Source organism: Scyliorhinus canicula, chromosome 12 (assembly GCF_902713615.1).
Source record: "Scyliorhinus canicula chromosome 12, sScyCan1.1, whole genome shotgun sequence".
NCBI lineage: Eukaryota > Metazoa > Chordata > Chondrichthyes > Carcharhiniformes > Scyliorhinidae > Scyliorhinus > Scyliorhinus canicula.
Genome location: NC_052157.1, coordinates 39,501,142 through 39,522,487, shown reverse-complemented (window position 1 = coordinate 39,522,487; position 21,346 = coordinate 39,501,142). Strand labels below are relative to the sequence as shown.

The 21,346-nt window shown below is 49.3% G+C and overlaps 1 protein-coding gene across 1 annotated transcript in view; it reads left to right on the top strand.

Annotated features, from left to right (window-relative positions):
- The window catches only part of mctp2b (multiple C2 domains, transmembrane 2b), a 504,236-nt gene that overhangs the window by 439,005 nt on the left and 43,885 nt on the right, over window positions 1-21,346 (top strand). The gene's annotated exons all lie outside the window — the stretch shown is intronic.

Genomic DNA, 21,346 nt, shown 5'->3' with positions numbered 1-21,346 from the left:
AAAACTTGACTTCAGTGTACCATCTTGCACAGTATTTGAAATGGTACAGCTCTCTCAAGTACCTGCATCTGCAATCATCAGCTTCTTTTTAAAGTTGTAAGTAAATTCTGCATTAACTATACTTGGGTCTCCTGCCCTTCTTTAAGAAGTGACTTCTTAGCTCTTAGCTCTTTGACCAATCACTTATTGCCTTATCTGGCTCGGTGCCAGATTTTATCCGATAATGCTCCTGGGAAGGACCTCAGGATGTTTTACTACATTAATTCAAATTCTCTTCCCGCACCTAGTGGTTCACTGAGGCAGACTTTTGTCTGTTCCTAATTCCTGGAACAGGTTGCTAGTCTGTCACCAGAGGCTTATAGCTTGAGGGGCGCCACTCCACATCAAGTGCGGCTGACCAGGCATCTCTCCCGCTCTTACCGCCAGCCATTGGCATTTTTGGAAGGATTTGCAGGTTGACGCACTCACCCTGTTGCGATAGCACAATGGGTAGCACTGTTGCTTCACAGCGTCAGGGTCGCAGGTTCAATTCCCACTTGGGTCACTGCCTGTGCGGAATCTGCATGTTCTCCCCTTGTCTTTGTGGGTTTCCTCCGGGTGCTCCGGTTTCCTCCTACATGTCCAGAAGGATGTGCTTGTTAGCTAAATTGGACATTCTGAATTCTTCCTCTGTGTACCCGAACAGGCACCGTAGTGTGGCGACCAGGGGATGTTCACAGTAACTTCATTGTAGTGTTAATGTAAGCCTATTCGTGACAATAATAAAGATTGAGGTGGGATTCGAAACTGGAGCTTCTGGTTCAGAGGTAGGGAAGCCAGCCACTTGCACCACAAGACCTCTTTACTACATCAATGCTGTTGCAAAGCTGTAGGTTGTCGTTGGGGCCGAAGCTTTCTTTTGACCTTTATATCTCTCCAGAATGGTAATAGGCACGTGACCGTACAATCAAGGTGGCTTTGGGTTAGGAATGCTAAGCAACATGGTAGCAAAGTGGTTAGCACAGTTGCTTCACAGCTCCAGGGTCCCAGGTTCAATTCCCGGCTTGGGTCACTGTCTGTGTGGAGTTTGCACGTTCTCGCCGTGTCTGCGTGGGTTTCCTCCGGGTGCTCCGGTTTCCTCCCACAGTCCAAAGATGTGCGAGTAAGGTGGATTGGCCATGCTAAATTGCCCTTAGTGTCCAAAAAGGGTAAGTGAGGCTACTGGGATACGGGAATAGGGTGGAGGTGTGGGCTTGAGTAGGGTGCTCTTTCCAAGAGCCGGTGCAGACTCGATGGGCCGAATGGCCTCCTTCTGCACTGTAAATTCCTGATTCCACGTTACAGTTGCCCCATTCCACTCTATCCACTCTGGGGGCTGGTTTAGCACAGTGGGCTAAATAGCTGGCTTGTAATGCAGAACAATGCCAGCAGCGCAGGTTAAATTCCTGTACCAGCCTCCCCGAGCAGGCGCCGGAATGTGGCGACTAGGGGCTTTTCACAATAACTTCATTGAAGCCTACTTGTGACAATAAGCGATTATTATTATTATTATCCTGGCTGATGTCGCTGGACCCATCTGTTTCACTAGAATGGCTGCCATAGTTTAGTGCTACTTCCTTTCTCCTTCTCTGGGCACAAGAAACCAGAGGATGGCTGTTGGCATGTAGGCTTCTCCTATCCTGGATTATATCGTTAAGAAATCTTTGTTAGTTAATAGGTCCTTTCCAGTCATGGAAAGGGGAGCACAGTAGATTGGGCGACACTGGTACAATCTGTGCTGCGCTGTGCTGGAGTGGAAGTCTGTTCTGCAGGGTATCAGTAATACGACTGCCACAAGCACTTTGTGATTATGGAAACGTGATTCCATGGCGCATTTTCACACTGCTGCCCTGAGTATCTGTTAAAAAAAGTTTAAATCTTGTAGAAAAAAACTAGGCAGATTATATTTTTAAAAATTCACTGGGCAGGATTCTCCGATCGCCGACGCAGAAATCACGTTTGGCGATCAGCCAGAGAATACCCGTTTCTGACCAAATCAGGGGCAGTGTCACTTGCTCGATGCTCCGCCCCCTCCAAAGCGCTGAGCATCTCTCTGGAGGTTTCCAAGTAAGGGTTTACCTGACAATTGCCCAGAAGAGCTAACTTCCTCTGGACAATTGTGCTGGACAATTTAACTTGCTAACTTCATATGCCTTCTGCCAGTTTTACCTTAACAGTTACTCTGAAGAGTTAGACGGGGGAAAAAAAACATCTCACTTCAGGGTGACCATTTAAAATAACCAGACCCAACATTCTCCTCAACCACCCCTCCCTCCGCCCGATCCATCACCGCACCTGCGTGACCCAAATCAACCCTCCTCCCTCCTGGACTGAGACCCCTCCCGGTCGTCCCCCTGCAGGTCCGACCCTCACCACTCCACCACCCCTTCCCACCCCACTCTGCCGAAGTTTGTTTCTCTAGTCAGTGAGACCTATTGTTACTGTATCGTCTTGATTGTAACAGGTTGCTTATATTTTTGAGTGTATTATTATAGGAGTATACAGTAATTACTGCCCTTGTGAAGAAACTTATGTATAAAAGAAAACATACAATCAATTAAAACATTTTGTATTGATTGTGACAGTTAACTGGAGTCTGAGTTTCATGCTGCTTCTTTTATTAAACTGGGTTTAAGGACTAAAATCACATCTCGTCATGCCTGGCTTTCATTTTGTGTCCTTTTATTCACACAAAATGATTGCATTCTGTAGTGAGCGGTTACTTTGGACGCTTGCGAATGCAGAGCTGATTGGAGAGGGTCTAAATGTCCTGCAGTGTCTTTTTTATATTGGGTTAAAAAACATGGTGGACGGGATTCTTTGGTTTCAAAATAAAGTCCCTTCACCAGTGGAGAATCGGGACTGTGTCCCGCTGGCACAGCGATTGTCGCCGAGATGGCATTCTCATACTAGCGGAGCACCCCCAACCCCTCATCAAGGAAGGCCATCTCCCCACCCCCCCCCCCCCCACACTGCGCATGTATGGATCACCACCAACACCCCCCCTCCCCAACACTGTGCACATATGAGGGTGACCCAACCCACCCCGCCATCCCTCCCCTTCAGTTCCCCCCAGCCTTCATCCCTGCTCCAGCAGTCCCCCCAACACCAGCCACCCCCACCTCCACCTCCTCCAATTTCTTCCTCTTTTCTACGGCATAAAGCACTTAGCATTGTTGAAATAGTCATCAACAACAGTAAGTCAGAACAAGACTATTTATAAACACTGTGGTTAGGATCAATGGAGGGTATTTCAATGCATTCAAGCGTGAAGGGAAAGATAAATAAACACACCTCCTGCCTGCTGTATTTAAACCATTAAGTTGTCAATCAAAGCCAAGTTAAAGGCGCAGCACTGTAAAATTGAATGAATGCTAAGCATTTCAAAGGATCTCAGGGTTTCAAAGCTTTTCAATTTCTGTGGGCTTTGGAGAAGGCTCCAGCATTTCAAAAAACTGCAGTTTTAAATGCATTTGGCTGTGGGAGTAGGTGTGAGGAAAGAGAAAGTGTTCCTGGCTTGAATCTTCACTGAACTACTCATCTGCTGTCAGGCAGAGCAGTTGAGAGTGAGAAAACCACTTCAGAGTTTAAGCAGGTCAGGCAAGGGTGATGATTTTGACCACAGGGCATCCTGAGGTCACCATGCCAAGAGTGATCTTCAGGTTTTCCTAGGCTGGAAGGGGCAGTCCAGACACCTGGAAGGGTCCCAGGGTCAACCTCTTACCCACAGCCCATCCACCCCCCACGATCCTTGGGGGACCCTCCTCTGCAGCCCGGCGCCATCGGGTCCAGTGAGCCATGGTCGGTGCACAAGGGGTCGGCGGGGCGGGGCGGGAGCGGTTGGAGAATCGGGCTACCAGCCCTTTAATCACATTCAAATGAATGCATATGAGGCCATTAAATTGTGCCCTTCATTTAATTTTAGTGATATTGTTTGAGGGGCGAATATGGCCAGTGACCGGGAAGAACTCTCCTTCATGAGGGCGGATTATCTAACTTCTCATTCAAAAGACAGCACGTCCAACAACACAGCACTGAGTCAGTATTGTAAATGAACAAATGCAAACTGAACAGTTCGCACTGCTTCTGAAGATTGGAAGAGCTATATGACACAGTATGAGCCTTTTTTACCTTTTAGCGCTGTTCCACTACCATCAATTCTTACCCCTAGTGTAGTAACTCATCCGTGTAGCTGTGATTTTAAATGGCAAATAGCTATAAACATAGTTTAATCTGGTGGTGTGTGTGCTATTGCAATTGAATCAACTCTCACAGTGGGCAATAAAATAACATGGAGGAAACCTCTTTTTTGATATTACAGAGTAAAGCAGCTTTTATTATCGAATAACTATTGCTTCAGTCTCTTTCCATGGCAACTGTGCTGCATTTTAAAACAAATCACTTTGATCTCTCAGTTCCTATTTCCTCTCTTTTCGACCTGGACAATGTCTTCGCTCAGTTATAATTTCCTTCAGCTCTCCCTTGTTATTAATTCTTCATGTATCCTTCATCTGCCAATTGTGTTTCCATGCATCAGTGTTGTCTAACCATTCTCTTCTGTACCTAGTCTTCACTTCCTACTCCAGTGAGACACAACCGCCTACACTAAGCAACTGTGGCCCAGTGGGTGGTACTCTTGCCTGTACGTTGCAGGTTTACGTCTCACTCCAGGGATTGGAGTATAAAACATGGGTTGCCACGCCAAAAGCGGTACTGAAAGTACGTAGGGTGCAGTCTTTTGGATGAGATATAATCCAAAGCTCTCTCTGCTCTCTCTCGTGGATGTGAAAGATCCATGCCCACTATTCGGGAAAACAAGACGGGGAGCTCTTACTTAGCATCACGAGAACCAATGTTCCGTTCATTCTTTTGCTGTTTGTGGGACCTTGTCCGGCCATTCACGCCTGCAGGATTGATCGGTCCCGCCGACAGCGCACCCCTGCCGTGGGGTGCGCCGTCGGCAGGACCGGTAGATCCCGCCGCTAGCCAATGGTGGGCCACCTCCACCGCTGCAGGGTTGCGTGGAAAATTCTGTCCAATGTTTGTGAAAATTAGTCTTTGATCAGGTTTCCTGCATTACAATAATGACTGAACTTCATTGTATGTGAAGCACTTGGGACGTCTTGAGGTCATAAAAGGTGCTAGATAAATCCAGGTATTTTTGTTTGTATTCAAGGCATGGATACACACTGTTATTAGTTATTCAATGTTAATACTTCCTTTACAACTTCCTTTTTAATCTAGTGGGAAACCCATGCAGACAGGGGGAGAAAATACAAACTTCACACAGACGGTCACCCAAGGCTGGAATTGAACTTGGGCACCCTGGCTCTGTGAGGCAGCAGTGCTAACCACTGCGGCCCCATGCCACCCCCTTCCACCAGCTTTCACGGTGGGATTTGAGGCCATGTCGCTCAGATCATTACTCTGGGTCTCTGGGTTACTAGTCCCATAACATTACCACTACCCCACTGTCTCCCCTGTTTCCAGAGACATCTGGAACCTCCTTCATGTCTGATCAATGTAACAGGAGCTGATGTTGGATTTTTGTAAGATCTCAAATTTTCTTTTTACAAACAATTTATTCTTCTCTTACCTCACGCAAGTAATTAACACTAACTGGAGGGCCCTGTCCTTTATCATCTATAGGGAATTGGTTAATGCAATACAGACCAGGAATCCAACCTTGGGGGGGGGGGGGGGATTTTCCGGCCCATTCATGGTGTGTTTTCCTGTGGCGGATTGGCATTTTCTGGTTGTGCGGCCGCCTGCAGTGTTTTGTATGGCTCGCCCGTCCCCCCACCAGCGAGGGATCACCTACGACTGGACCGCAGATCCCACCGACAGGGATGGCTGGAAAATCCCACCCCAATGATGGTTTTCAGTCTGCGGGCTGAACTTTATGGCCCCGTTGCTGAGGGGGAGGGGCTGGAAAATGTGGCTGGAAAATTCAAAAATCCACCGTCTTCAGCGGGAACAGAAAATCCCGACAGTGGAAATTTTCATCCTGCATTACTCAAACACATCAATCACAGAGCACGAAACTTAAACAAAGAGGACATCTCCCCTCTATACTCGTTTCGCCAGCTAACTTTGTAATCTGTTAGCAGTGTGCACAAGGTCTTCTGTCTCTTTTACCTTTGGAATCAAGCCCAACTATAAAGCACTTTGATAGTCCTTTGCAAATGGACAGGAATGATTAATGGTAGTTAGTCACTTAAGCAAAGAGAGACTTACATATGCTGGAATTAGTGACCCATTTGATATTACAGTGGGTGATCTTAACACATACTGGCTGCAAGTCAATTTATAATATTGCAGTAGGATAGATTTTAATCTTCATTCTTGTAGGACATAAACATGCAAATAAGGTGACCAGCTCTTAAGTGGACAATTGATGTCTGCTTCAGAATTGAATTGTCCGTGTGCTCATTGCTTTGATTTTTACTTTGAAAGCATCAATATCCAAAAGTATGGTAATACCTTCAAGACAATAAAATTAACTGTGAATCATTACCTACACAGACTCTGATTCATAAAGAATTTCAGTAATAAATCAAGTTTTATAAATCTCCGAAAGTTTTCCCCTCTCTCTCCCGATGTTAAATGTTACTGAGGGCTTCGTTCCTGCATTCTTAAATGGTGGTTGTTTGAAGTATTCCCAAGGTACCTGAGACCAGTATCTTTTTGCTTGGCTTGCAATTACCTCTAACCTATTTTCCACTTGAGTTCCTTAATAAAACTCCAGAATGCCACAGACTTGGAGGTGCAGGTCTTGTTAAATACAAGGTGGCATTTTGCAAAAGCTTTGGAGTGTCTCCATGGGCCTGGAAATGTTAAAAGCTCAGTGTTAACCTAGATTTTTATAATAACTGATCTAATTTATTGTGAAGTGGCTCATGCTCACTTGGGGTCAAGAGGCATAGACACACTGATGTGTTTTCTCATAGGGGGAGAAGATAGCATCTTATGAAAGGGTTACTTTGAGTGGTGACGCGGAAGCAAGTTGATTGTCCCAAATTCAAACCCAAAATGAAGCTTGATGGTTTTAAATCATTGGAATCAAATGCCTCATTTTACCCATTATAACATTACTTATCTCATTTTTGCCAACTTTAGTTAGTTTTTTTTCCATACTTTTGATTTCCCCAATAATAGGGCAGCATGGTGGTTAGCATAAATGCTTCACAGCTCCAGGGTCCCAGGTTCGATTCCCGGCTTGGGTCACTGTCTGTGCGGAGTCTGCACGTCCTCCCCGTGTGTGCGTGGGTTTCCTCCGGGTGCTCCGGTTTCCTCCCACAGTCCAAAGATGTGCGGGTTAGGTGGATTGGCCATGCTAAATTGCCCGTAGTGTCCTAAAAAGTAAGGTTAAGGGGGGGTTGTTGGGTTACGGGTATAGGGTGGATACGTTGGCTTGAGTAGGGTGATCATTGCTCGGCACAACATCGAGGGCCGAAGGGCCTGTTCTGTGCTGTACTGTCCTAATGTACTTAAAAAATTATATAAAAATCTCAGCTTCATGATTTCTTACCATAGAATTATAGAACCATAGAATTACTACACTGCAGAAAGAGGCCATTTGGCCCATCATGTCTACACCGGCCCATCATGTCTACACCGTCCCTCTGAAAGAGTACCCTACCAAGGCCCACTCCCCCACCTGATCCCTGTAACCCCACCTAACCAATACATCCCTTGGATGCTAAGGGGCAATTTGGCATGGCCAATACACCTAACCTGTACATCATTGGACTTACCTCGAAGCAATACTGACTTTTAAAAACTTGATCTTGGGATATGGTTGACAGTGACCTGGTCACAATTATTTCCTTCCCTGGCTGCTCTGAGCAGGTGACCATGGGCCTCTTTCTTGAACCACAGCAGTCTGCGTGATGATGGGCGTCACAAAATGGTATTAGGTGGAAGATTTGAAGATGTTAAGCTAGTGACAATGAAGGCATAGCAATATATGTCCCGATTCAGGGCGGTGTGCGTCTATAGGGCGGGTAACTTGGTGATGGTAGAGCTCCCATGATATTGCTGCACTTGTTATTCTTGCTGGTGGAGATTGCAGGGCCGGGAAGTGCTATCATAACACGTTGTTCAAAGGTGACATTGAATTGGAGATGAGCAAACGAGGTGAGAATCACAGCATCAGATTGCCAATTGCCATTCGGGCTGGGAAAAGTCACAAATTTTATTCGTTTGGCTGGGCCAATGTTTATCCCTGAGGACATTTAAGAGTCAACCACTTTGCTCTGGGGTCTGGAGTCACAGGTTGGCCAGACGAGGATGACAGATTTCCTTCTCTAAAGGGCATTAGTGAACCAGATGGGTTTTTCTGGCAATCAACATTGGTTTCATGGTCATCGTTAGACTTTAAATTCTGGATTTTCATTGAATTCAAATTCCACCAGCTGCCTAGGTGGAATTCGAGCACAGATCTCCAGAGCATTGTGCTGGATCTCTGGATTACTACTACACCGCCTCCTCCGATTTAAAAATTGGGTTCCCGCAAGGCCTCTCGGATTCCAAAGTCTTCAGGATGTGCTTAAAATTTCAAAGTGAGGGCAGGGGAGAGGGAGCCTGGAACCCACTCACCTCCAATTAATGACTGCAGAGCCCTGTGAGGAGCTCGTTAATGGGCTGAGGAGAGCCAGAAGGGTATTTTCCACCTGGAGAATGGGAGCTGTGACCATCTCAACAAGCGATTAGCTGGCAGGAGAAATGTGGTTAGACATTGTTCAATCTGGATAATAATGCAACTTGAGGGAAAAATAAGGGGCGGGATTCTCCGACCCCCCCGCCGGGTCAGAGAATCCCCGGGGGGGAGGCACGAATCCCGCCCCGCTGCCCCGACGCCGGCTGCCGTATTCTCCGGCACCGGTTGGGGGCTGTTGGCAGCGGTCCCCCCGCGATTCTCCAGGCCCCGATGGGCAGCGCGGCCGTCCATTTTTGGCCAGTCCCGCCGGCGTGGGTTACTCAGGTCCCACACGGCGGGACCTGGCAGGTGAGTATGCATGGGCGGTCATCGAGGGGGCGCGGGGGGGATCCGACCCCGGGGGGGCCCCACAGTGGCCTGGCCTGCAATTGGGGCCCACCGATCTGCGGGTGGGCTTGCTCCGTTGGGGCACTTCTTCCTTCCGCGCCGGGCCCCTGTAGGGCTTCGCCATATTACCCGGGGGCCGGCGCGGAGAAGAGAACCCTCCGCGCATGCGCAAAAATATGCCGGTCGCTCTGTGCATGCGCGGAATCACGCTGGCGGTTCTGCGCATGTGCGAACTCATGCCGTTCCTTCGGCACCGGCTGGAGCGGCGCCAACCCCTCCGACGCCCACTTAGTCCCCTAGACAGGTGAGAATTCCTCACCTTGGGCAGGCCGTTGATGCCGGAGTCGTTGACGCGGATTTTCCTGCCGGTGTGGGGACTTAGTCCCCAGAAGGGAGAATCCCGGACAAGGTGATTGAAATATAGCGCCTCACCGACCTTCCTGATGAATGCTTGTCCATTTTTGTGCATGGATCTCTGATCTCTGATCAGCTGCCTGCACAAGGCATTGGTGAGCACTGTCATCGTTGCCATCCTGTCTTTCAACATTGCAGTTTGCTCATGTCCATGTTCGTCCCGTCACTGCAGATTGGGTACCGCAATCACCCCCCCTCAATTATTTGATTTACATTTGAAAATCACTTTGCGCCACAATTGCCGAAGCAACACAGGGTTTATTCATTCATTCATTCATGTGTGCGTTTTTCCCAAAGACAGGTCACAATCCGCCGATGCTAATGCAGGGTCAGGACCTGAGAATTATCCGGGCATCGGGTTCCTGATTCCTATTTGAAAATTCAGCCCATTGTTTCCAGGTGACTTTGAGTGAGCCAGAATTAAGCTGAAATACAATGTTACCACTTGTACTAAAGAACTTGCTTGTTAGCGGGCAGCGTAGTTTAGGAATTCTCATTTAACTGTTGCTTCCTCTGAACTCACACCAACATCCTTGAAGAACGTGACGGACCTACTCACATAAACTTGGCTTCCCTTTTCATTGGCTGCACCTTGAGTTTCAATTGCCAATTGTTTCAGACTTTAGTTGATTGATGATCCATGTCTCCAACAAGAACGTCCAGACATCCTCTCCCCAAAACTTTGTCCATCAATGCAGCCGCAGCAGTTATAGTTTGTAGGGCGGGACGGTGGCACACTGGTTAGCACTGCACCTTCACAGAGCCAGGGTCTCTCCCCCCCCCCCCCCCCCCCCCCCCCCCCCCAGGTTCGATTCCCAGCTGGGTCACTGTCTGTGCGGAGCCTGCATGTTCTCCCCGTATCTGTGTGGGTTTCCTCCGGGTGCTCCGGATTCCTCCCACTAGTCCCGAAGGACGTGCTGTTAGGTAATTTGGACATTCTGAATTCTCCCTCCATGTACCCGAACAGGCGCCGGAATGAGGCGACTGGGGGCTTTTCACAGTAACTTCATTGCAATGTAAGCCTACTTGTGACAATAAAGATTATTTCTAGTTAATAGATGGTGGAAGTCCATGCTCATGCTCCAACAGAGAATGGCAGAAGGATATGAGACAGAGAACAGGACAATGGGATTGCTTTTTGATTGGTCCTTCAAGGAGCCAGTACAGACATAATGGGCTGAATGGCTTCCTGCTCTGCTGTAGAACTACCTTAATTGCCATTTTGTCCTCTCTGGTTGACTGTTATACCATGATCTTATGAAGCAACATTTTAAAAATTATTTTATGGGACATGGGCTTCACTAGAGAAGCCAGCACTTTTATTGCCCATCCCTTAATTTCCCTGGAGAAGATGTTGATATGCCGCCTTCTTGAAATGGTGCTGGCCATGTGATATAGTTATATCCGCAGTGCTCATAGGGAGGAAGTTCCGGGAATTTGACCCAGCGACATTGAAGAAACAGCGATATTGTTGTATTTTATATTTTCCCCGCGTCTTGACTGTGATAGAGAAATTCAAACAGCATTCATTAGATAAGCAAAACTGAACTTTATTCACTAATTAGAACTGCTAGCAGAAATGGCAGAAACTTGGAAAGTCGGAAGGCAGTCAATTACAAACTGCGGAGTCCGTCCCAAGTCTGCGATAGTACAGAAAAGAAGGCGATTCTTATACATTATAGGATCAAGATAACATGAATACAGCTTGGTCAGGAATTTGATTGAAAGTAAAACATAAGTAATAATCGTTACAATGGCGTCACCTTCTGACCTTTAGGGGACTTGAGTTTCATATCATTATCTTGTCTTTGTTTTAAGAAAGGGAAGAAGTTGTTTACATACAGGAAGAGACAGTTGTTCAGCTTGTTATGTATTGAGACTACTTCTAAGTTCAAGCCTTATCTAGACTCTCAGGACATGCTGTCTATGTGTATTCTGAATCTGTGTCTTAGGTTAAATTCAATTGTACCAAGAAGACTTGACTAGTTTTCCCATCATGCCATTATTTGCTTCACACAATACCACAATATAATTCCCAGTCAGGATGGTGTGGGACCTGGAGAGGAACTTGCAGGTAGTGGCGTTCCCATTCATCTGCTGCCCTTGTCCTTCTAGGTGGTAACGGTTGTGGGTTTGGAGGCTGTTGTCGAAGGAACCTTGATTGGTTGTTACGGTTCATCTTGCAGATGGTACACATTGCGGTTATTGTGCATCATTGACGGAGGGTATGAATGCTGAAGGTAGTGGGTGTTTGCTACTTATGTGCAGCAACCAAAATCAGGACAAGTTTATAGACCAGAGTTTAGTTACATTTTTAAAAACAACTTTTTTGTTATTTCGCCTTCATTGGTGTTGAGGCAAAAAGGTGTAGATCACATCCAGTTGTAAATAAAACGGTCTTGTTTTAGGTAGCTTCAACATACATTGTTTTAGAATTCTTATTTATTTAAATTTAAAAAAGAAAGCATGGACGGGATTCTCCGTCAGCCGACGCTGGAATCGAGAAACGCGATAAGGTGGAGAATCCGTTTTGATGCTGAAATCGTGGTGGGTGTGGGCTCATGCCAAATTGCAATTCTCCTGTGCCTCAACAGCGGTGGCAATGCATTCCACTCCGCAAGTACAGTAAACGCCGTTGGCATTTCAATAGCGGGCCTGACCCAGTATTCTCCAGGGTCGCCGCAATCCTCCACCTCCACTGGGGCAAATTCCAGACGACTAGGTTCACTTGTGCTTTAAAAAATTGCAAAACAGGCACTGTGGTTGATGAAGGGGAAGAGAGGGTTATGGAAAGTGTCCAACATCGCCGAATTGCACTGACAGTTGTTCCGCTGGCCGTGGTGTTCTTCCAGGGCTGGCGGGAATAGTGGGAGGTGACCAGGAGGTGGGCTGTGGGGTCGGGAGGAATGGGCACGAAACACCATTGCCGCAGCCTGCCAGGCAGCTCCACACGCCGCTGACTGTCCACTGCGAACTTAATGCCACGGGTCGTATGGGTGCCAACAAGGCCCCCCCCCCCCCCCCCAAAGGTCCTCTGGCCCCAGTCGACCCATCAACGGGATGGGCGCTCTCCAGTGCAACCAGTGCCATCCTGTTGGACGGGATGAGTGTGTGTGGGGAGTGGAGTGCTAATATACGGCCGCAGCTTATCAACCTCTCAAGTGCCAATCCCGACACTGGCGAATCCGACACCATTTTCCATTGGAATCGATCATGTACCACATGGCGCTGGTGCTAACCCCTCAATGATCGGTGAATTGGTCCAGGCGCGGCACAGTTTTGCTGTCATAGATGTCGACGAATCCCACCCCAGCATCAACACTCACTCTCAGGAACGGAGAACCAGGCCGCAGATATTTAGTACCTGATCATTCAAATTGGAACATTTAGTTGAGCAACACTTAAAACACGGACTGTTCATGTCTTAAAACTGGTAAGAGTTGCAAGCTGTTTTACAATCCAGTACGTCATCTCAGTTGAAAATGATTTGGAGAACCAATTAAAATACTTATTTGCAAGGTCAGAGCTGGGCTATCCTTTTGAAAATCATTGCATAACTTCTATATTTCATACAAAAGTACAAATTGGCTTTATAAAACTGAATCTAAAATTAAACAATACCACCACTGACCTAATGACCAGAAAACATATTTTATAGCTTTCTCTATAGCAGGATTAGTATTAGTATTAGTAGTAGCAATTCCCAATCTGTGGTCCGCTGACTACTGGCGGTCCGCAAGGGGACTGCAGGTGGTCCATGTGTCCGTTGATGAAAAAAGTGTCCGTGGAGAAAAAATAACGAGTATCTTGTATGTAGTACACTAATCCTTGTTAGTGGGGAATTAGAGGGGTGGGGAAGGGTGCAGCCATGTTCGGGGGGAGGGAGGGCGGGGTAGGGGCCCTCCATATTCTGGGTAGGTGGGGGGGGGGAGAGGTGAGGGTTTTTCGTGGGAGAGACATGCCAGCCGGCCTGCCATGGCAGGGCGGTGGCGAAACCATGCCTGTAAGTTGAGGTCATGCTGATGGCGCCGCCATCCCGCGCAGCCACACGCCTTGACCTTAGGTGTGCCCAGCCCCCACCCCCACACAGGTGCCTCAACACCCAGCTGACGGAGATCATCTCTGGGAAGGGTCAAGGCGACACACATGCCAGCCCCAGTGAGGGCATGGCCAGCCCACGGTGGCGCAATGAGGAGGGATGGGAAAAACTGGGCGGTGGACGGATACTGTAGGCAGGGAGCAGGATGTCTGCGTGTCTGTAGCGACACCAGCCAACCGGGGCACACATGTATCCCATGGCACCTGGCTGTTGAGGTGTCAGTGCGCCATCGTTAAACAAGTTGTATCTCCCCCCCGCCTTGCAGATCGTAATGTTTGGGCACCAGCCAGCGATGTTTGACGCCGTGGCGGGAGCCGCTGCCCTGCAGGTGGCCCTTTGTAGTGGCGACACAGGCGGCTCAGAGCGGCAGCGGCAGTTGCAGCAGAGGGACTGGCTGCAGGCCCGCCCGCCCGACAGGTGGAGGAGGAGGAGAAGGCTGACGATGACCACAACAACGAGGGGGATGCACAGGACGAGAATGCACCGGTACATCCGAGCAGTCACCGACGCCCTGTATGTCATTGCCGACCGGTACATCCAGTTTCCAGAGGACCGCACACATCAGGATGCCCAGGCAGTGGGATTCGCCCCCGTGGCCAGGATACCAATGGTCCAGGGGTGATTGATGGGGTGCATGTCGCCATGCGTCCACCATCGGAGAACAGAAACGGGATCTACTCCATGAGCATTCAGGTGGTCTGCGACCACCGCATAAAGATCATGCGCGTGTATGCCCAGTACCCCGGCAGTGTGCATGGTGCCTTTATTCTGGCGCAATCTTTCATCCCCGCCATGTGCGAGGGGCAGCCCCCCCCCCCCCCCCCCCACCCCGCTGAGGGGCTGGTTGCTGGGTGACAGCAGTTACCCGTTGCGGTCGTGGCTGATGACGCCTATACGGAGGCCACAGCCCAACACGGAGACTCGCTACAACGAGGCCCAGGCAGCAACCAGGGGTGTTATCAAGAGGTGCTTTGGCCTCTTGAATATGCGCTTCAGGTGCCTGGACCACTCTGGAGGGGCCCTCCAGCACCACTCAGAGAGGGTCGGCTGCTTAGTTGTTGTCTGCTGCGTTCTGCACAACAGAGCGCAGCAGAGGGGCGATGTCTGGAGGAGGAGGCACAGGGGGAGCCCAATGGGGGCGACACATCTGTACATGAGGAGGAAGTGGAGGATGAGGATGGGGAGGGGGGGCACAGACGCGACATGGGGGCTGGATATGGCCGGGGGACTGCACCACGCCACTGGCTTGGCGAGCGAGCACGCGAGGCATTGATCGCCGCACGTTCCACCAACTAGGGGGAGGGCATCGCTGAGCAAGGCACTTGCACCACCTTTCCGCACAAACGCACCACCCAGCACCCCCCACCTCCTGCACCATCCGACAACCCTAGCTCCCGCACCACCACTTTCACAGCACCTTATACCTGCGGCACAACGGGATGGTCTCACATAATTGCTTGTGTAAGCGGCTGTGATCAGTGCTATATTGAATGATGACAACCCGCTCTGCGATGAGCTGTGAGCTCCGGGTTAGACAATGGCTGACTCATGGCCACAGCTACACCCTCCACCTGGGTTGTCCCTCTATGCGTCACGGACTCGCCATCACATGGCCATGTGGGGTAGCTGCCGTCGGTGTTCCGAGGATGACAGAGGGTGGGGGGGGGGGGGGAACACACACACTCGGTCTCACCGTTGTACTGACCTTCAACCCCAGCGCCACTCGGTCCCCTTCACGACCCCTCAGGCACCGGACATAGCACAGAGGCATCTAGGTTTGGTGTAACAGTGACTTTAATCGGGACATTCACAGACAAATGCTCTAGCCCCTATAACTAAGCTGTGCCCTGCACCCATGCCAACTTATTACGTGTCTAACTTCTTTGCCTTACGTGCCCTTCCCCTACGTCTTGGTGTTTCCCCAGACGGTACAGCAGGAGTGGAGGCGGACTGCTGAGACTCCTGCCCTGCAACTTGGCTCCCCATCGGCGTGCATTTCCTGGGGCGGCTCGGCTTGGATGGGCCAGGCTACTCGGCGGGCGTGCTGGATGGCGTGCCACCCTGTTCTGCCCGCTGCCCACAAAATGCACCAGGGACGGAATGGGGACAGTCCGAGTGTTCCGGGATCTCCCTTGCAGAGTCACCGAGACGGGCCCTAGAACCTCCTTCTCCCTCGGGGAGCCTGGTGGCCCTTTGGCCTCACTATGGGACGGTGGTGCGAGCGGAGACCAGCGCCATGGCACCACTGACATCTGGCGCTGCCAGTCCTGGAGGCCTGCTTTAGCATCAACCAGGGTCTGAACGATCGCAACGATGGAGCTCAGGGAGTGCGCCATCGCTATCAGGGACTGTGGGCTTGTGCAACCAATACGTGCGCAAGGCCGCGGATGCTCTCAGCGATGGCCTGCTGGGACTGGGCCATGGCCTGCTGGGACTGGGCCATGGCCTGCTGAGACTGGGCCAGGCCTGCTGAGACTGGGCCAGACCTGCTGAGACTGGGCCATGGCCTGCTGAGACTGGGCCAGGCCTGCTGAGACTGGGCCATGGCCTGCTGAGTCACAGCCAGACCCCGGAGCGCAGCGGCAATGTCCAGCTGGCTCTGGGACATGGCTGCCTGTGAGAGGGCAGCCCTCTCGTGGGCCATGGATGATGGGTGCACATGAAGCCCCACGCCTTGCAGAACCTGACTATGGCCGAAACCCTTGCCCCCATTGCCTCCACTGCGGACGCCACCTGTGCGGTGTCGGCCTCGGTGGCAGCCATGACCAGCACCACTCCCTGCTCCTGGACTCCTCCAACTGCATCTGCAGATGCTGGAAGGCGGCCGTCATCCTGTTGTCCACTCCCTGGGTTTCCAAATGCATCGGGTCTGTGAGTGGGTCTGGTTAGTCCAGGAACCCAGGAAATGTCTGGCCGGGGCTGGGCTGCCCTCCGACCGTTCAGCCCTTCGGCTGCTCCTACCTCCACTTGCTGTACCGGTTCGGCTGTGTGGTGCGCACCAGTCAGTGTCCCAGAAGCCTCATTACTAATGTGCCCAACCGAGGTGAGGGTATCTGCAACGGTGGAGGGTATGGGTGACAACAGTGACACAAGGTCCATGTCCTCATTGGACCCCAGGTCTGGGGTCTCCTAGGTCGAGCCTTGGACCGACGGACGTTGTCTCCGGCCCATATGAGGGGCCGTGTCCGGTCTGCCCAACATCTGTTTGGGCGTCCTCTGTGCGTCACTGTTCTGAGTCCCCGTCCTCTATCCGTCACTGTCCTGGCTCTCCATCCTTTCTTCGTCCGTCTCATGGCCGTCAGTGTCCTGACTGTCCGTCCTCCGTTCGCCACTGTCGTTTGTGTCGGTCCTCTGTGCGTCCGTTTCCTGTGCCCCAGCTTCGTACGACGGCCCTCCTGTCCGTCTTCCTTCCCCTCCCTGGCGTGCGTCCTTGAGACTAAACATTGGGTACTGCGTACCGAAGCCAATCAAATTTTTTGAAAACAAGCTCAGAGAATTTCAGAGTCGTAAGAAAATGATGGAATGCACATCTAGAGGCAGTGAGAATGCTCAGTTGGTGGAGGCCTCGTATTACGTAGCCCTGCTCATAGCAAAGACAGGGAAGCCATACACAATTGGGGAGGAGTTGATATTGCCAGCGGCTAAGGAGATGGTGGGTGTTATGCTGGGAGAGAAGGCCTGCAAGCAAATTAACATAATTTCATTATCGGATAACACGGTCCAACACAAAATCGATGAGATGGCCCACAGAGTAATTCACCAGCTAATAGAGAGAATACAAGCAAGTCGATTTTGCACACTTCAACCGGATGAATCAATGAACGTTGCAAACCTTTCAAACCTGCTCACCTATGTAAGGTATGAACATGACACACCAGGGGACATTCTCTTTTGTAAATCATTGGCCAAACGCTCAACTGCAAAGGCTATTTTGACATGTGAGCACTTTCATAATTCAAAATCGGATTGATTGGGCAGAACGTGTAAGTTAGCACAGATGGGGCCCTTGCCAACACACTAGGGTTGTTACGTGGCTAAGAGCAGTGTGATTCTTCTTCTCTCTCCGCAGCAGCTGCCAGACCCGCCGAGTTTTTCCAGCATTTTCTGTGTTTATTTCAGATTTACAGCATCCACAGTACTTTGCTTTGATTTTAGAAACAGGAGTGTGATTTCAAATGCATGCTCCTGGCTGCCAGTCTAACCATGGCCTTCTGATTGTGGTGGGGTCTTTGAAACTTTGCAAGTGGCAATTGCCTCATTGATATGGAGCCGCTTTCCCAACCCCCTCATACCCCCCAACTGCCACCTCCACGCATCTGACAATCCTTGGAGTCAGTCCAGAAGCTCCAAAATGGTTCTCTGCTTGGGGATCAGATGAGAGTAAGCAGGGAGGCCAAGATTACTCCCTGAGCTCCTGCTTCCAATGAATGATTGCACCAGTTCTATGCATATTCCACAAGAAGGCCCAATACTGCTCTCAGGGGGTGCACAGGGTGGCCCTGGGGGATAGAGACCCGGTTAATAGTTTGTTCCTCCCCTATTTGCTCTTCGCTGAACCTGCAAAGTAATTTGTCTCCGGGCGTACGAAAGAGAAACATGTGATCTTCTCTGTCAAGAAACTGTGGATGCAGGGGTGGGCAGATAGATTTATACACATGTCCCCTCGCAGTTGATCGATGAGGGCAGCAGAGGCAGAGAAAGATCTGCAATTTGGTCTCTAGGGAGTGGGAGAATAGGTAAATCTAAGCTCCATACTGTAGTCCATAGACCCTTGAGGCAACGTCCACAACCTGAATGTGACTTCCAGATAGCTGCACTGTCTCCTCAGTACTGTAAATGTTTCCACTCTCCCTCACCATGTCCACGCACATTGCCTTGACATTATGACAACTACTTTTATCCGAATGATCCAAATGAGTAATTGGATTATTTTAAAAGGTATTCTTAATGAGACTTTGGTCTTCTTGAAGTTTATTTTGTTCGGCTCAGTAGATAACATTCTTGTCTCTGAGATTGAAGATCACGGGATTAAGTCCTACTCCAGAGATTTGGGCATTTAATCCAGGCTAACACCTTTGTGCAGTACTGAGGGAGTGCTGCATATCGAATGCTGACGTCCATTAGATGAGACATTAGAGCAGAGGTCCTGTTCCCCCCATTGTTATTTTGAAGAACTGAATAGGAATTCACTCAGTATCATGGTCAATGCTTTATTCCCAAGCAAGAAAAACAAATGACCTCATTGTTATTTCATTGCCTTTTTATTGGATCGTGTTGTGTGCAGATTGGCTATGGTGGGTGTTATATAGCCAGTTGGTGAAGGATAGTACAAGAGCCGATCTTTACTCAGTCTAACATTTATTTGCAGAGTGAAACATTACAAGCATACACCTCCTTACGAAACTACACCCCAGTTTCGGCGAGCATATCTTTATATCTAAAGTTCAACAGCAATTAATGGCCTCCATCTTCAAATAATTAAACACTATTTAAATACAATTAAGACATTATTTCCTGCATCCTAAACATTTGAAAAGTACTTGATAGTCTTTAAAGAACTATGGGACATCCCTGAGATTATGAAAGGTATTATAAAGTTTTTTTCTTTGTTAAATTGTTATTATAATCTTTATTGTCACAAGTAGGCTTACATTAACACTGCAGTGAAGTTGCTGTGAAAAGCCCCAAGTCGCCATATTCCGGCGCTAGTTTGGGTACACGGGGGGAGAATTCAGAATGTCCAAATTACCTAACAGCACGTCTTTCGGGACATGTGGGAGGAAACCGGAGCACCCGGAGGAAACCCACGCAGGCACAGGGAGAACGTGCAAACTCCGCACAGACAGTGACCCAAACCTGGGACCCTAGCGCTGTGAAGCAACAGTGCTAATATTCTGCACTGCATAGGTTAATATTTGCTTGTGTAAAATATTTATGGTGGGGAAACTTCAACATCTATATTTTCTTTGGGAAATTAACAATTTTGAAGAACTTGCATTTAAAATACATTTCAGATTACACCTCATTTGAATGTATATAAACATCTAATTCTAAAACTCAGGCCAGAGGGTTAGAGACAGGAACAGCAGTGATACACCAGCTACCCTTGGTCGTAACCAGCTCTGAAATAATAAATGTACTATAATCGGCAGAAGGCAGGCAATGGGAAAATTTGGGATCCCTGAACAATTGAGATGGGAGGTTTGGGGTCACTGAAAGCGCTTTAATGGGACAAAATGTCAAGACAGAGCCCAGTGATCACTTCAATGAATATAAGAAGCTTTATTCCATCCCATACTGCTCACTGTTCTTCAGCGTTAAAGCATGTCAAGAGTTAATTAAAGTAGGATGGAACAAAGCTGATATGGAGCATAGACACTGGCATAGAACATTTTGGTTCTCTGGCCTGTTTCTGAGCTGTTAAAATTCTATCTAATTTTAGGTAAGATTGATGACCTAACCTCATTATTGCCACAAGATTACTGTCTCTGCCACCCATGTGGAGCAGGCAGCTTACTTTACTCTTTTTGATAGCATTGGATGACCTTGGATTCTGGTCCTCACTGCAGGAAGGGTGGAGAAGGCTACATGTCCCAAACCCATCAGCATATGGATTGTCAAGTAATCCTATTGCTTCACCCTTCAGGGCTCAAATAAAAGAAGGAAGAAAAGTGAAATTGGCAGGACTGCATGTAAAACCCAGGTCTAATTTGAGAAATGAATGGGCACTACGTGGTCTCTCAGCAAGGGAAGGACCCTGCAACGATCTTCAGGGATGTGACAAAACTAACACTGTGTCGCCGCTGCTAATTCTTTTACGAAGAACGAAGTGCATGATTGCTCTGATTGTGACAAGTCTAATTTGCCATTATAACCTGACGTAAACTATCCGCTCTCTGCCATCTCTGAGGTGTCAAGCCAGTGCTGTTGTTACGAGCACCCCCCACACAGTGAGTCGACACACGGTGATGTTTAACCTGGCCAGATCTGCTGCCTTTAACACTACAGAATACATTGTGGAAGTTCATGCAAGGTGATGGGTGGCATGGTGGCACTGCTGCCTCACAGCACCAGGAACCCGGGTTCAATTCCGACCTCGGGTGACTGTTTGCACTTTCTCCCCGTGTGCGCGTGGGTTTCCTCCAGGTGCTCAGGTTTCCTCCCACAGTCAAAGACGTGCAGGTTAGGTGGATTGGCCATTCTAAATTGCCCCTTAGGGTGGGGATGCAGGAATCGGGCCTGGGTAGGGTAGTTTTTCAAAGGGTCAGTGCAGACTCGAAGGGCGAATGACCTTCTTCTCCACTGTAGGGATTCTATGTTCAAGGCACCATGCTAACGGCTGAGCTCAAAAGTGTTCTTACCCTCTCGGAAAAGGGCATAGTATATATCTCTGATGGTGGCTTTCAGTGTGACCTTTCCAATCATTATATTGACTCTACTTCATCGAGTGGATGAGTAATTCCCACTGTTACATTCTTCCCATCAACCACTGACAGAATAATGGAGGCCCCAGTGGGTTGAATCTTCTGCACTCAGCCCACGAAGCACGCGGCCCTCCCAATAACTGGACGGATGTCTTGTGGGAGCGAATTAGTGCAAATGTTTGCAAGCGTGACCGGAGGGGGAGTGGGAGGTTCAAATGAAACTGAAAATGCTCAAATGGTGATGGATTTGCGGCGGCGGGGGGGGGGGGGGGGGGGTGTTGCCCTTGGCCGGGGACAGTGGGGAGCCACTCGATGCTAAGTCCGCGGGCTCAGGGTGTCCCC